Below are 15,061 nucleotides of genomic sequence, written 5' to 3' on the forward strand. Positions count from 1 at the left end.
TTAATTAATTATAAGTTAATGTGAATGGTGCGTATGTACAAGCGACAGTGAATGTCTATCACAGTAAAGAATATCCAATTCAATGTTAAGGTGAAGTGGGAGGTATCTCAGGTCACTGTGTTGTGGGATTGGCCGGATCAGCACCAAGTACAGTAACAGAGAGAATCCCTCACACCTGGGGCCTAAGATTTTCATTGCGATGTAGAGGGTGCAGTGCGCTAAAAGTCGACTGTGTTTTTTGTTGTCAATGTGCTTCTGCTAAGATGTTGCGCACTCCCCAGTCTCTCGGAACCATATTCCCAGCTCCTTTCGGTAATCTGTTCAGGCAATGAAGGAAATAAAGGATCAGTTAGCCCAGTTCCCAAAGAACAAGATCTCACTCTTGCATCAAGTTACCTTGGTGCCTGTGGCCAGTTCAAACAGGTCGCAGATGCTCATGAGTCTGTGCAATGGCATTGGATCTGAACAGAAAACACTGGCATCATCCCTGCTCAGGAATGTTTTGACCTGAAGGCCTCCATTTCCTGGAATATTCACCCCACTCAGGCTGCCACCTTCCTGATGGACCCAGGAAAAACCTCTATACAACACACAAACAAGGCAAGGAGTGTGGTCTGCCCAGCCTGACTCCAGATCTGATCAGGACCCTTTCTGTTGGTGTACAGCAGTCTGATCCATCCGTACTATCCCAATCCCATCCCCTCCCAAGCCCATTATGGAGAGCACATTCCATGTGTGAAATCCTTCTCGTGGTCCCAGCCAATGAGATTGATGTCATCAACAGGCTCCCATTTAACTTTGTCAGAAAGAGCTCAACCAGTGGTCATTCTACACTGTGCCTTGGCAGCAGCTGTCCCAAACTGAAGTGCATCCCTCATTATGTTGTCACAGACCTTGGAATGAACCAGCCTGCAACACATGGTTGGCCACCACTTGGTTTTGGAAGACAAAGAACAAAGAAAATTTACAGCCCAGGAACAGGCCCTTTGGCCTCTCCAAGCCTGAGCTGATCCAAATCCACTGTCTAAACCTGTTGCCCAATTCCTAAGCACCTGTATCCCTCTGCTCCCCACCTACTCATGCATCTGTCTAGATTAGATTAGATTAGATTACTTACAGTGTGGAAACAGGCCCTTCGGCCCAACAAGTCCACACCGACCCGCTGAAGCGCAACCCACATTTACCCCTTACCTAACACTACGGGCAATTTAGAGTGGCCAATTCACCTGACCCGCACATCTTTGGACTGTGAAAGGAAACCGGAGCACCCGGAGGAAACCCACGCAGACACGGGGAGAATGTGCAAACTCCACACAGTCAGTCGCCTGAGTCGGGAATTGAACCCGGGTCTCAGGCGCTGTGAGGCAGCAGTGCTAACCACTGTGCCACCGTGCCGCCCATAAGAAATGGCATTCCCTGACCGGGAATCGAACCCGGTCCGCGGCGGTGAGAGCGCCGAATCCTAACCACTAGACCACCAGGGAGCTCTTAGACCCATCTTAAATGAATCTACTGTGCCTGCCTCTACCACCTCTGCTGGCAACGCTTTCCAAACACCCACCACCCTCTGTGTGAAGTACTTGCTGCATGCATCCCTATTAAACTTTCCACCTCTCACCTTGAAAGCATGACCTCTCGTTATTGAATCCTTCACACTGCAAAAAAGCTTGTCTCTATCCACCCTGTCTATACCCTTCATGATTTTGTAAACCTCAATCAGGTCCCCCCCTCAATCTCCTTTTTTCTAATGAAAATAAACCTAACCTACTCAACCTCTGTTCATAGCTAGCTAGATGTTATACAAGTTTATAAAATCATGAGGTGCATGGGTCGGATAAATAGACAAAATCTCTTACCTGGGATGGGGGAATCCAGAATTAGAGGACATAGTTTTAAGGTGAAGGGGAAAGATAAAAGAGACCTAAGGGGCAACTTTTTCACTCAGAGCATGGTGCGTGTATGGAATGAGCTGCCAGAGGATGTGTTGGAGGCTACTATAATTGCAACATTCAAAAGGCATCTGGATTGGTGCATGAGTAGGAAGGTTTGGAGGGATATGGGCCAGGTGCTGGCAGGTGGGACTAGATTAGATTGGGTTATCTGGTCAGCATAGAAGAGTTGGAATGAAGGGTCTGTTTCGGTGCTGTATATCTATGACTTTGACTGCTAACATTGAGCATGAGGCTTTCCGAATCAGAGAGCGGAGGGGGCTGGGCGGAAGTGAAGGCAGAGCACAAAGCTGGTCGGGAAGGTAAGTGATTGTTATTTGAGTGGGTGTGTTCTAGACCCCAGGTCCTACAAAGTAAGATCTCCCTCCCTCCTTCCTCCTCTAACCTAAATTAAGAGTCCACAGACTTGCCACAAAAAGAGGGTCTAAGGAAGTTTGGATCAAAGAGTGACGCTTTAGCTCAGGAGTCTTTGACAAGGAGGTTGAGTGAAGTGATTACACCACAGTTGAAGAGGGTGAAGACATGACTGCCAAGCTGGTTCAGTGTGCTACGTGCTTGATGTGGGAGGTCAATGACTCTGGTGTGTCTGGCTCGTACATGCGTGGCAAGTGTGTGCACATTCAGCTATTGACCGAGCATATTGCAGCGCTGAAGAAAGAACTCGACGACCTTAGGCTCATCCGAGAGAACGAGATCTTTCTGGACAAGACCTACAGCGAGGTTATTACCCCGACCATACCAGAAGAGAGCAGAAGAGAGCAGACGATGAGGAAGCCAGAGAGGAGACAGGTGCAAGAGACCCCATGAGAAGTACCTGTCAGGAACAAGTTGAAGCTTTTGGAAACAGTAGAGACTGATGACACACTGCCAGTCCGCGAGGCGGCCAGGTCAGTCAGGTGTGGAGACAGAGTGGAAGAGTCGGACATCGCACAGAGTCGTGGTAATAGGGGACTCCATAGTGAGAGGAACTGACCGGGGTTTTTGTGGCAGCAGACGGGATTTAAGGATGGCGTGTTGCCTTCCTGGTGCCAGGGTGAAAGACATCAGAGACAGAGTGCAGGAAATCCTCAAGGACGAAGGTGAAGAGCCAGAGGTGGTGGTACATGTCGGCACAAATGATGTTGGGAAGAAGAGCAGGAACATACTACAGCGGGACTTCGGAGAACTAGGAAGGCGGCTGAAAAGCAGGATGTCCAGGGTGGTTATCTCCGGTTTGCTTCCAGTTCCTCAGGCTGGTGAGGCCAGAAACAGGGAGATAATGGACTTGAACGTGTGGCTGGGGAACTGGTGCAGGAAGAAAGGATTTAAATTCTTGGATCACTGGGGTATGTTTTGTGGTAAGCATAAATTCTACAAGAGAGACGGTTTGCCCCTTAATAGGTTAGGGACCAGCATTCTGGCAGGCAGGTTTGCTACTGCAACACAGCTACGTTTAAACTAAGTAGCGGGGGGAGGGGACAAACTGGATGTTTAAGAAGGAAATTGAAGGGAAAGTTAGAACAAGGGAAGTCAAGAAAGACAACTGTATCAATGAGGCAGAAAACTCAGAAAGGGATCATGCTGTAAGGTTGAGTGAAATAGGAGTTGATGGGAAGGGTGAGAGCAGTAACAAATTAAAAATACTATACATGAATGCATGAAGCATTAGAAATAGGATGGATGAGCTTGAGGCTCTTTTGGAAATTGGCAGATACGATATTGTGGGGATAACTGAGACATGGCTCAAGTGGACAGGGCCTGGGAAATGAATATTCAAGGCTACACGTGCTATCGTAAGGACAGACTGACGGGCAGAGGGGGTGGGGTGGCCTTGTTGGTAAGGGATGATATTCAGTCCCTTTCGCGGGGGGACCTAGAGTCAGGGGATGTAGAGTCAGTGTGGATAGAGCTGAGAAATACTAAGGGTAAATAGACCCTCTTGGGAGTCGTCTACAGGCCTCCAAACAGTAGTCTGGATGTTGGATATAAGTTGAATCAGGAGCTGAAATTGGCCTGTCGCAAAGATGTTACTACAGTTGTTATGGGGGATTACAACATGCAGGTAGACTGGGAGAATCAGGATGGTACTGGACCCTAAGATAGGGAGTTTGTGGAGTGCCTCAGAGATGTCTTAGAGCAGCTGGTGCTGGAGCCGACCAGGGAGAAGGCAATTCTGGATCTGGTATTGTGTAACGAACCAGAATTGATCAGGGACCTCGAAGTGAAGGAGCCATTGGGAAGTAGTGACCATAATACATTCAGCTTCAATCTGCAATTTGAGAGGGAGAGGGTACAATGGGAAGTGACAATATTTCAGTTGAATAAAGGGAACTATGGAGCTATGAAGGAGGAGCTGGCCAAAGTTCAATGGTGCAATACCTTAGCAGGGATGACAGAGGAGGAACAATGGCGGATATTTCTGTGTATAATGCAGAAGATACAGGATCAGTTCATTCCAAAAAAGAAGAAAGATCCCAGGAGGAGGCATGGGTGGCCGTGGCTGACAAGGGAAGTTAAGAAGCATATAAATTAAAAGAGAAAAAGTATAACATAGCAAAGATAAGTGGGAAAATGGAGGTTGGGAAGCTTTTAAAGAACAACAGAGGATTACTAAGAAGGAAATATGCAGAGAAAAAATGAGGTATGAAGATAAACTGGTCAATAATATAAAGGAGGACAGTAAAAGTTTTTTTAGGTATGTGACAGGCAAGAAAATGGTTAAGACTAAAATTGGGCCCTTGAAGACAGAAACAGGGGAATATATTATGGGGAACAAAGAAATGGCAGAAGAATTGAATTGGTACTTCAGATCTGTGTTCACTGGAGAAGACACAAGCAATCTCCCTGAGGTAACAGTGGCTGAAGGACCTGAACTGAAGGGAATCTGTATTTGCCAGGAATTGGTGTTGGAGAGACTGTTAGGTCTGAAGGTTGATAAGTCCCCAGGGCCTGATGGTCTACATCCCAGGGTACTGAAGGAGGTGGCTCGAGAAATCGTGGATGCGTTGGTGATTATTTTCCAGATTTTGATTAATTCGAGATCAGTTCCTGTGGATTGGAAGGTGGCTAATGTTGTACCACTTTTTAAGAAAGGTGGGATAGAGAAAGCAGGAAATTATAGACCAGTTAGTCTGACCTCAGTGGTGGGAAAGATGCTGGAGTCTATTATAAAGGATGAAATTACGACACACCTGGATAGTAGTAACAGGATAGGTCAGAGTCAGCATTGATTTATGAAGGGGAAATCATGTTTGACTAATCTTCTGGATTTTTTGAGGATGTAACTCTGAAGATGGACGAGGGAGATCCAGTAGATGTAGTGTACCTGGATTTTCAGAAAGCTTTTGATAAAGTCCCACACAGGAGGTTAGTGAGCAAAATTAGGGCGCATGGTATTGGGGGCAAAGTACTAACTTGGATTGAAAGTTGGTTGGCTGATAGGAAACAAAGAGTAGTGATAAATGGCTCCATTTCGGAATGGCAGGCAGTGACCAGTGGGGTACCGCAGGGATCAGTACTGGGACCGCAGCTTTTTACAATATATGTTAATGATATAGAAGATGGTATTAGTAATAACATTAGCAAATTTGCTGATGATACAAAGCTGGGTGGCAGCGTGAAATGTGATGAGGATGTTAGGAGATTACAGGGTGACCTGGACAGATTAGGTGAGTGGTCAGATGCATGGCAGATGCAGTTTAATGTGGATAAATGTATGGTTATCCACTTTGGTGGCAAGAACAGGAAGGCAGATTACTACCTCAATGGAATCAATTTAGGTAAAGGGGCAGTACAGAGAGATCTGGGTGTTCTTGTACACCAGTCAATGAAGGTAAGCATGCAGGTACAGCAGGTAGTGAAGAAGGCTAATAGCATGCTGGCCTTCATTACAAGAGGGATTCAGTATAGAAGCAAAGAGATTCTTCTGCAGCTGTACAGGGCCCTGGTGAGACCACACCTGGAATACTGTGTGCAGTTCTGGTCTCCAAGTTTGAGGAAAGACATTCTGGCTATTGAGGGAGTGCAGCGTAGGTTCACGAGGTCAATTCCTGGAATGGCAGGACTACCTTACGCTGAAAGACTGGAGTGACTGGGCTTGTATACCCTTGAGTTTAGAACTCTGAGAGGGGATCTGATTAAGACAAATAAGATTATTAAAGGATTGGACACTCTGGAGGCAGGAAACATGTTTTCGCTGATGGGTGAGTGCCGAACCAGAGGACACAGCTTAAACATACGGGGTAGACCATTTAGGACAGAGATGAGGAGAAATGTTTTCACCCAGAGAGTGGTGGCTGTGTGGAATGCTCTGCCCCAGAGGGCAGTGGAGGCCCAGTCTCTGGATTCATTTAAGAAAGAGTTGGATAGAGCTCTCAAGGATAGTGGAATCAAGGGTTATGGAGATAAGGCAGGAACAGGATACTGATTAAGGATGATCAGCCATGATTATATTGAATGATGGTGCAGGTTCGAAGGGCAGAATGGCCTACTCCTGCACCTATTGTCTATTGTCTATTGCACCTTCCATACCAGGCAACATCTTCGTAAACCCTCTCTGCACCCTCTCCAAAGCATCCACATCCTTTTGGTAATGTGGCGATCAGAACTGTACACAGTATTCTAAATGCGGCCAAACCAATGTCTGGTACAATTTTAACATGACTTGCCAGCTCTTATACTCAATACCCTGTCCTATAAAGGCAAGCATACCATATGCCTTCTTGACCACTCTATCCACCTGTGCAGCAACTTTCAAGGTACAATGGACCTGCACTACCAGATCTCTCTGCACATCAACTTTTCTCAAAGCTCTTACATTCATTGTATAATTTGCTCTAGAATTAGACTTGCCTAAATGCATCACCTCACATTTGTCTGGATTGAACTCCATCTGCCACTTTTCCGCCCAACTCTCCATCAGTGGTGCTGGATGAGCACAGCAGTTCAGGCAGCATCCAACGAGCAGCCAAATCAACGTTTCAGGCAAAAGCCCTTCATCAGGAATAAAGGCAGAGAGCCTGAAGCATGGAGAGATAAGCTAGAGGAGGGTGGGGGTGGGGAGAAAGTAGCATAGAGTACAATGGGTGAGTGGGGGAGGGGATGAAGGTGATAGGTCAGGGAGGAGAGGGTGGAGTGGATAGGTGGAAAAGGAGATAGGCAGGTAGGACAAGTCCGGACAAGTCATGGTGACAGTGCTGAGCTGGAAGTTTGAAACTAGGATGAGGTAGGGGAAGGGGAAATGAGGAAACTGTTGAAGTCCACATTGATGCCCTGGGGTTGAAGTGTTCCGAGGCGGAAGATGAGGCGTTCTTCCTCCAGGCGTCTGGTGGTGAGGGAGCGGCAGTGAAGGAGGCCCAGGACCTCCATGTCCTCGGCAGAGTGGGAGGGGGAGTTGAAATGTTGGGCCACAGGGCGGTGTGGTTGATTGGTGCGGGTATCTTGGAGATGTTCCCTAAAGCGCTCTGCTAGGAAGCGCCCAGTCTCCCCAATGTAGAGTAGACCACATCTGGAGCAACGGATACAATGAATGATATTAGTGGATGTGCAGGTGGATGTGGAAGGCTCCTTTAGGGCCTTGGATAGAGGTGAGGGAGGAGGTGTGGGCACAGGTTTTACGGTTCCTGCGGAGGCAGGGGTAAGTGCCAGAATGGGAGGGTGGGTCGTAGGGGGGCGTGGACCTGACCAGGTAGTCATGGAGGGAACGGTCTTTGCGAAAGGCGGAAAGGGGTGGGGAGGGAAATATATCCCTGGTGGTGGGGTCTTTTTGGTGGTGGCGGAAATGTCGGCGGATGATTTGGTTTATGCGAAGGTTGGTAGGGTGGAAGGTGAGCACCAGGGGCGTTCTGTCCTTGTTACGGTTGGAGGGATATGGTCTGAGGGCGGAGGTGCGGGATGTGGACGAGATGTGTTGGAGGGCGTCTTTAACCACGTGGGAAGGGAAATTGCGGTCTCGAAAGAAGGAGGCCATCTGGTGTGTCCTATGGTGGAACTGGTCCTCCTGGGAGCAGATACGGCGGAGGCAGAGGAATTGGGAATACGGGATGACATTTTTGCAGGAGGTAGGGTGGGAAGAGGTGTAATCCAGGTAGCTGTGGGAGTCGGTGGGTTTGTAAAAAATGCCCGTGTCAAGTCGGTCATCATTAATGGAGATGGAGAGGTCCAGGAAGGGGAGGGAGGTGTCAGAGATGGTCCAGGTAAATTTAAGGTCCGGGTGGAATGTGTTGGTGAAGTTGATGAATTGCTCAACCTCCTCGTGGGAGTCTGACAGTCCCTTATGCTTTCTGCTACTCCACCAATCTTTGTGTCATCTGCAAACTTGCTGATCAGACCAACAGTATCCTCTTCTAGATCTTTTATGTATATTACAAACAACAGTGGCCCCAACACTGACCCCTGTGGAACATTACTGGTCATCTTTCTCCATTTCGAGAAACTTCCTTCTACTACTACTCTCTGTCTCCTGTTGCTCAACCAGTTCTTTATCCTCCTAGCTAGAACACCCTGCACACCATGTGACTTCACTTTCTCCATTAGTCTACCATGGAGAACCTTATCAAACACCTTACCAAAGTCCATGTATATGACATCAACAGCCGTTCCTTCATCTATAAACTTGGTCACTTCCTCGAAGAACTCTATTAATTTGGTACAGCACAATCTCCCCCACACAAAACCATGTTGCCTGTCACTGATAAGTCCATTCTTTTCTAAATATAAATAGATCCTGTCCCTCAATACTTTCTTCAGGAACTTCCCCACCACTGACGTCAGGCTCACTGGTCTGTAGTTATCCGGAATATTCCTACTACCCTCTTGTACAGGAGGACAACATGAGCAACCCTCCAGTCCTCCGGCACCTCACCTGTATTTAAGGATGCCACAAAGATATCTGTCAGGGCCCCAGCTATATCCTCTCTCACCTTCCTCAGCAACCTGGGATCGATCCCATCCGGTCCTGGGGATTTGTCCACCTTAATAACCTCTAGCCTACCCAACACATCTTCCCTACTTATGCCAACATGATCCAGACTAATCAAACTTCTATCTCTAATCTCAAGATTCATCATGTCCCGCTCCTCAGTGAACACTGATGCAAAGTAATCATTCAGAATCTCACCCATTCTCTCAGGTTCGACACACAGCCTTCCTTCATTATCCTTTAGTGGACCAATCCTTTTTCTTCTTACCCACTTGCTTCTTATATAAGAATAAAATGCTTTGAGATTCTCCTTAATTCTGCTCGCTAAAGCTATTTCATGACCCCTTTTAGCCCGCTTGATTCCTTGTTTAAGACTTGTCCTTCTCTTCCAATATTCCTCCAGGGCTTGTTCTGTTCTTAGCTGCCTAGATCTTATGTACGCTTCCCTTTTCCTCTCGGCTAGTCGTACAATTTCTCCTGTCATCCACAGTTCACCAATCTTGCCCTTTCCTATCCCTTGCCTTCAATGGGACATGTCTGTTCTACACTATCTTTAACCTATCTTTGAAAGCCAAAGACCAACAAATTTCGCTCAAAGCAAAGAGTGTCTTTCATTGAATTGATGGTCCTCCAGGTGCAGGTAATGTTTGTTTTCGGTGTGTGTCCTGGGGACCAGACTTTGGTGTAGAGAGTCCTGTGTCACAGAGCTGCCTGGTCCCGTCGACGGTGGTCTGTTTGTATCTAACTTTCCGGCACTCTCTGTGCAGCAGCAATCTCCAGATGGTTCTCTCTTTCTTCCTTACTACCTTCCTTTTCATTGTGGACTACTTTATGGACAGATCACCTCTACTCCGATCCCATTAACATTAACTATTGCATTAACTATATCAAAGGGAAGGAAGGAAAAGTATCTGGAAATCTCTGATCAATCATTCTTTCTTTCCAATGCAGATGTGAAACACCAAACATCTCGTGTTTATGATACAGATCGCCTTGTTCTCAAACTCTGCCTTAACAGCCCTCAGTCTCTACAATTCTCTCTGCTACTTCCTGCTGTGTACTGGTCATACTATTAACAGCCTGTAAGGGTATCAATGCTGTTGTCTGGTATCATCCTCAGTATCTAAGTCAATTCCAAGCTTGATGTCAAAGGAAATGTTGATTTTTGTTTTGTCTTGATACTTGAACGTCTGTGTCATTTGTACACAGAAAAGAAACAATAATAAAATACTCATCCTACCAAAGGTTTTTGGTCTCCATTCTGTTAAACTGCAAGTTGTAGTAATTTATGATCACTCAGCGTTTTTCTGTCCGAACACATTATTTCTCCACAGTGACCTTGAACCATTTATTATAATAGCTTCAGTTTTTTTATCCAGCCTCTTATGTAACAACTTTTGAAACACTTTGGACGGCCTTACCTTTATTAATATTTTATTTTATCTCATCAGAATCCTTCACATTTGTCTAAATCCACACACTGTCTTTGAGCAGACCTGCCCTCCCTAGTTGGATTAGTGTTGATCTGCTCCAAGTTTATTCCAAATGTACACAGGACTGGTATCAAACTGATCTACCTGCAGTTGTTTGTAGTGAATTCTCATTGTACTTCTGAGAAGGTGTCATTTTCCTGTTTGTATGGTGGGACAGAAGGACTGGGTTGAACTGCAGTTTTATGAAGCAGAGAATAAAATGAGATGCAGAGTTAAGCACAGAAACACTGCTGTCCGCATTAGCTTTAAACTGTTTTCATGTTCTTCCTCCTTCAATGAATGTACTTTTCAGGGTCGGATTCAGAATTCCTGTTGCTCTGTGACTAACTTGGAACAGTGTGTTGAAAGGACAATTCCAGTCCACAAGAGGAATCTTTCCCACTGCACTGCTCCCACAGGCCGGGACGCTGCAGACTGAGCAGAAAGTATCCCCAAAGTACAAGGGCGAGGTCCCATTGGCTCATGTTGCTCCTTCTCACAGAACAAAGACGCTCACCAGAAGCAGATGATGTCTCATGGTTCAGGTATTGGAACACCAACTCGGTGTCATTGAGTATTCAGAAACAGAAATGAAATCAAGGTTTTATTTGTGTGTTATTGTTCTTTCAGATCAGTGTGTCTGAGTTAAGTTATTTGACTGGAGAATGAGGGGAGTGAATTGCATGGAGGAGATCACTTGGGACATCTCTGAGGGGTAGAGTCAGAAAGGTACGATTCAGTATTGTAAGAGTTGAAGGCGAATTCATGTTTATATGAATTCTGTGAAAGGGAGAAGCAAAATCTAATTGTGAATCCAGTTGTAATCCGTGTACTATTGTAAACAGCTGGTCTTCCTGCATCTCTGAACCTCTATTTTAATGCACTGTCCACAGGTTCAGAAGAACCTCACAGTTCAGACAAACTAACTCCATGGGGCGGCGCAGTGGCTCAGTGGCTAGCACTGCTGCCTCACAGCACCAGGAACCCTGGTTCAATTCCTGCTTTGGGCGACTGTATGGAGTTGGCACATTCTTCCCTGGTCTGTGTGGGCTCCCCCCCGGGTGCTCCAATTTCCTCCATTGTTCAAAGATGTGTAGGTCAGATGAATTAGCCATGCTAAGTTACCTGTAGTTTTGATGGATTAATTAGGGGTCTGGGTGGGTTACTCTTCAGAGGGTCAGTGTGGACTGGTCAGGCTGAAGGGCCTGTTTCCACACTGTAGGGAATCTAATCTAATCCATTTTTCAAGATTCTTACAGTGTGTTAAACAAATAACAAATGAATGACTCTCCACTTATATATTTTCAACCTGCCAATAATCTTATTTTCTATCTCTTTGTGGGAACTCAACTTTATTCATCTGAATTCCATTGGTTTGAAGTTCTCTGATGGAATTAAGATTGAGTAATGAGCTGGTATTAGGTAACTAATGGGAGCAGAGGCCTAGTTATCCAAACATGCACATCAGTGTTAATTCACCGTATCCCTCATGTCCATTTCCAAAAGCAAACGGTGGCCTGTTTGTATCTAACTTTCTGGCACTGTCCATGCAGCAGCAATCTCCAGATGGTTCTCCCTTACTACCTTCCTTTTCATTGCGGACCACTTTATGGACAGATCACCTCTACTCCGATCCCATTAACATTAACTATCGCATTAACTATACCAAAGGGAAGGAAGGAAACATATCTGGAAATCTGTGATCAATCATCCTTCCTGTTCGATGCAGACATAAAGCACCAAACATCTCGTGTTTATGATACAGATCCCCTTGTTCTCAAACTCTGCCTGAACAGCCTCAGTATACAGCATCACATCTTCCAGCATTTCCCTCACATCTATTGTGGCTTCAATCAGTAAACACATCCACTCTCCTGGATTCTCTGGGAACCTTCTGAAGGAATCAATCTCTCCATGTCATCCACGTTCATGCATTCATGATCAGCACGCATTACTCTTCCTATAGCACCATTATTTGAGGCAACCTTCCTTGTTAACTGCTCCCTCCCTTTCTTTGAAATCCCCAAGCATTTATTCCAAGCACAATGCCTGAGCTCTCTAGCTGTACCACCTAGTTCCTGGCCTCACGCAGTGTATGAAAGTCTAGGATGAGGACTTCATCCTTCTTTAGAATCAATGATCTCTCGAATCAAATATGAAGGTAGGCAAGCCAGTAATATTAGAAATGATAGTAAAAGTTTCTTTCAATACATTAGAAACAAATGACAGGCAAAAGTAGACATTGGGCCACTTCAAACTGATGCTGGAAGCCTAGTGATGGGAGATAAGGAAATAGCAGGAGAACTTAACAAGTACATTGCGTCAGTTTTCACAGTGGAAGACATGAGTAATATCCCAACAATTAAAGGGAGTCAGGGGGCTGAGTTGTGTATGGTTGCCGTTACAAAAGAGAAAATGCTAGAAAAGCTAAAAGGTCTTAAAATCCTGGCCTCGATGGGATACATTCTAGAGTTCTAAGAGAGGTGGCTGAGAAAATAGCAAAGGCATTGGTTGAGATCTTTCAAAAGTCACTGGAGTCAGGGAAAGTCCCGGATGATTGGAAGATCGCTGTTGTAACCCCCTTGTTCAAGAAAGGATCAAGACAAAAGATGGAAAATTATAGGCCAATTAGTCTAACCTCGGTTATTGGTAAAATTCTAGAATCCATCATTAAGGATGAGGTTTCTAAATTCTTGGAAGAGCAGAGTCTGATTAGAACAAGTCAACATGGATTTAGTAAGGGGAGGTCATGCCTGACAAACCTGTTGGAATTCTTTGAAGAGGTGACAAGTAGGTTAGACCAGGGAAATCCAGTGGATGTGGTCTATCTAGACTTTCAAAAGGCCTTTGATAAGGTGTCACATGGGAGGCTGCTGAGCAAGGTGAGGGCCCATGGTGTTCGAGGTGAGCTATTGGTATGGATTGAGGATTGGCTGTCTGACAGAAGGCAGAGAGTTCTTTTTCGGAATGGCAGCCGGTGACAAGCGGTGTCCCGCAGGGTTCAGTGTTGGGGCCGCAGCTGTTCGTATTATATATTATTGATTTGGATGAAGGGACTGGGGGCATTCTAGCGAAGTTTGCAGATGATACGAAGTTAGGTGGACAGGCAGGTAGTACTGAGGAAGTGGGGAGGCTGCAGAAGGATCTAGACAGTTTGGGAGAGTGGTCCAGGAAATGGCTGATGGAATTCAACGTGAGCAAATGCGAGGTCTTGCACTTTGACAAAAAGAATAAAAGCATAGATTATTTTCTAAACAGTGAGAAAATTTGTAAAGCCAAAGTACAAAGGGATCTGGGAGTGCTGGTCGAGGATTCTCTAAAGGTAAACATGCAGGTTGAGTCCGTGATTAAGAAAACATATGCAATGTTATCACTTATCTCAGGAGGGTTAGAATATAAAAGCACCGTTGTGCTACTGAGACTTTATAAAGCTCTGGTTAGGCCCCATTTGGAGTACTATGTCCAGTTTTGGTCCCCACACCTCAGGAAGGACATACTGGCACTGGAGCATGTCCAGCGGAGATTCACACGGATGATCCCTGGAATGGTTGGTCTAACATATGAGGAACGGCTGAGGATCTTGGGATTGTATTCATTGGAGTTTAGAAGATTAATAGAAACTTACAAGATAATACATGGCTTGGAAAGGGTGGATGTTAGGAATTTTTTTCCTTTAGGCGAGGAGACTAGGACCCGTGGACACAGCCTTAGAATTAGAGGGAGTCAATTCAGAACAGAAATGTGGAGACATTTCTTCAGCCAGAGAGTGGTGGGCCTGTGGAATTCATTGCTACAGGGTGCAGTGGAGGCCGGGACGCTAAATGTCTTCAAGGCAGAGATTGATAGATTCTTGACATCTTGAGGAATTAAGGGCTATGGGAGAATGCGGGTAAGTGGAGTTGAAATGCCCATCAGCCAGGATTGAATGGTGGAGTGGACTCGATGGGCCGAATGACCTTACATCCACTCCTATGTCTTATGGTCTTATGGTCTTATGGATACCTCCTTCAGTAAAAAATCCAAGAATTGAACTTGGTGGACATTTCAAAATGCTCCTGAGTTGCTCTCTGAATTTGGACTGTGTTGCCATGTAAATAAATGTGTTTGTGCAGCAACTTAAATTCAGCAGCATGTATCCAACTTGTTGAAATATGTATTCAGAATTATTGTAACCTCCAGGGTCTGTTCCTGCAGTGATGTAATATAAGAATTCTCTAATGTACACCAACCACAGAAGTATAAAGATGCCAGATATGGTGAAGAGTAAAATCACAGACTTCCTCCTGCTCTCCACTTCTGGGTCATTGCGATTCTCTCCCTTGTTCTGACCCTTCAGTCCCTGACGAACCTGATTGGCAACTAAAATATATCTGACGGTCAGAGCATTGAGCAACAGAATTAAAGTGAATGGTAGCAAGGGGGTCAAGATTTTATCAAACCAGCCAAATACCACCCATTCAGGATCAGTGAAACAATTTGGTTTTACATCACAGAACCATGGCACATTATCAATTATCTGTCCAGGTTTATATATAAAATAGAAGGGGACATTTTTTAAACAGAGCATAATGCAGGTTGTTGCTAGAACCAATGTTGCAGTTTTCTCACTGCAATATTTATTTTTTAGCTTCTGGCAACAAATGGCCACAAATCGGTCAAAGGAAAAAGTCACAGTAAACCAGACTGAACAGTTTGTGGCTGCACGAATCAGCATGCTCATAATACTGCACACAGGTGTGATG

At 45.4% G+C, this 15,061-nt stretch overlaps 1 non-coding gene across 1 annotated transcript; it reads right to left on the reverse strand.

The window, feature by feature from the left end:
- Positions 1-1,412: 1,412 nt before the first annotated feature.
- trnae-cuc (transfer RNA glutamic acid (anticodon CUC)) lies at positions 1,413-1,484 on the reverse strand. Its single transcript has one exon. It is a non-coding gene; the product is annotated as a tRNA-Glu (tRNA).
- Between the last annotated feature and the right edge of the window lie 13,577 nt (positions 1,485-15,061).

Source organism: Hemiscyllium ocellatum, chromosome 12 (assembly GCF_020745735.1).
Source record: "Hemiscyllium ocellatum isolate sHemOce1 chromosome 12, sHemOce1.pat.X.cur, whole genome shotgun sequence".
Taxonomy (NCBI): Eukaryota; Metazoa; Chordata; class Chondrichthyes; order Orectolobiformes; family Hemiscylliidae; genus Hemiscyllium; species Hemiscyllium ocellatum.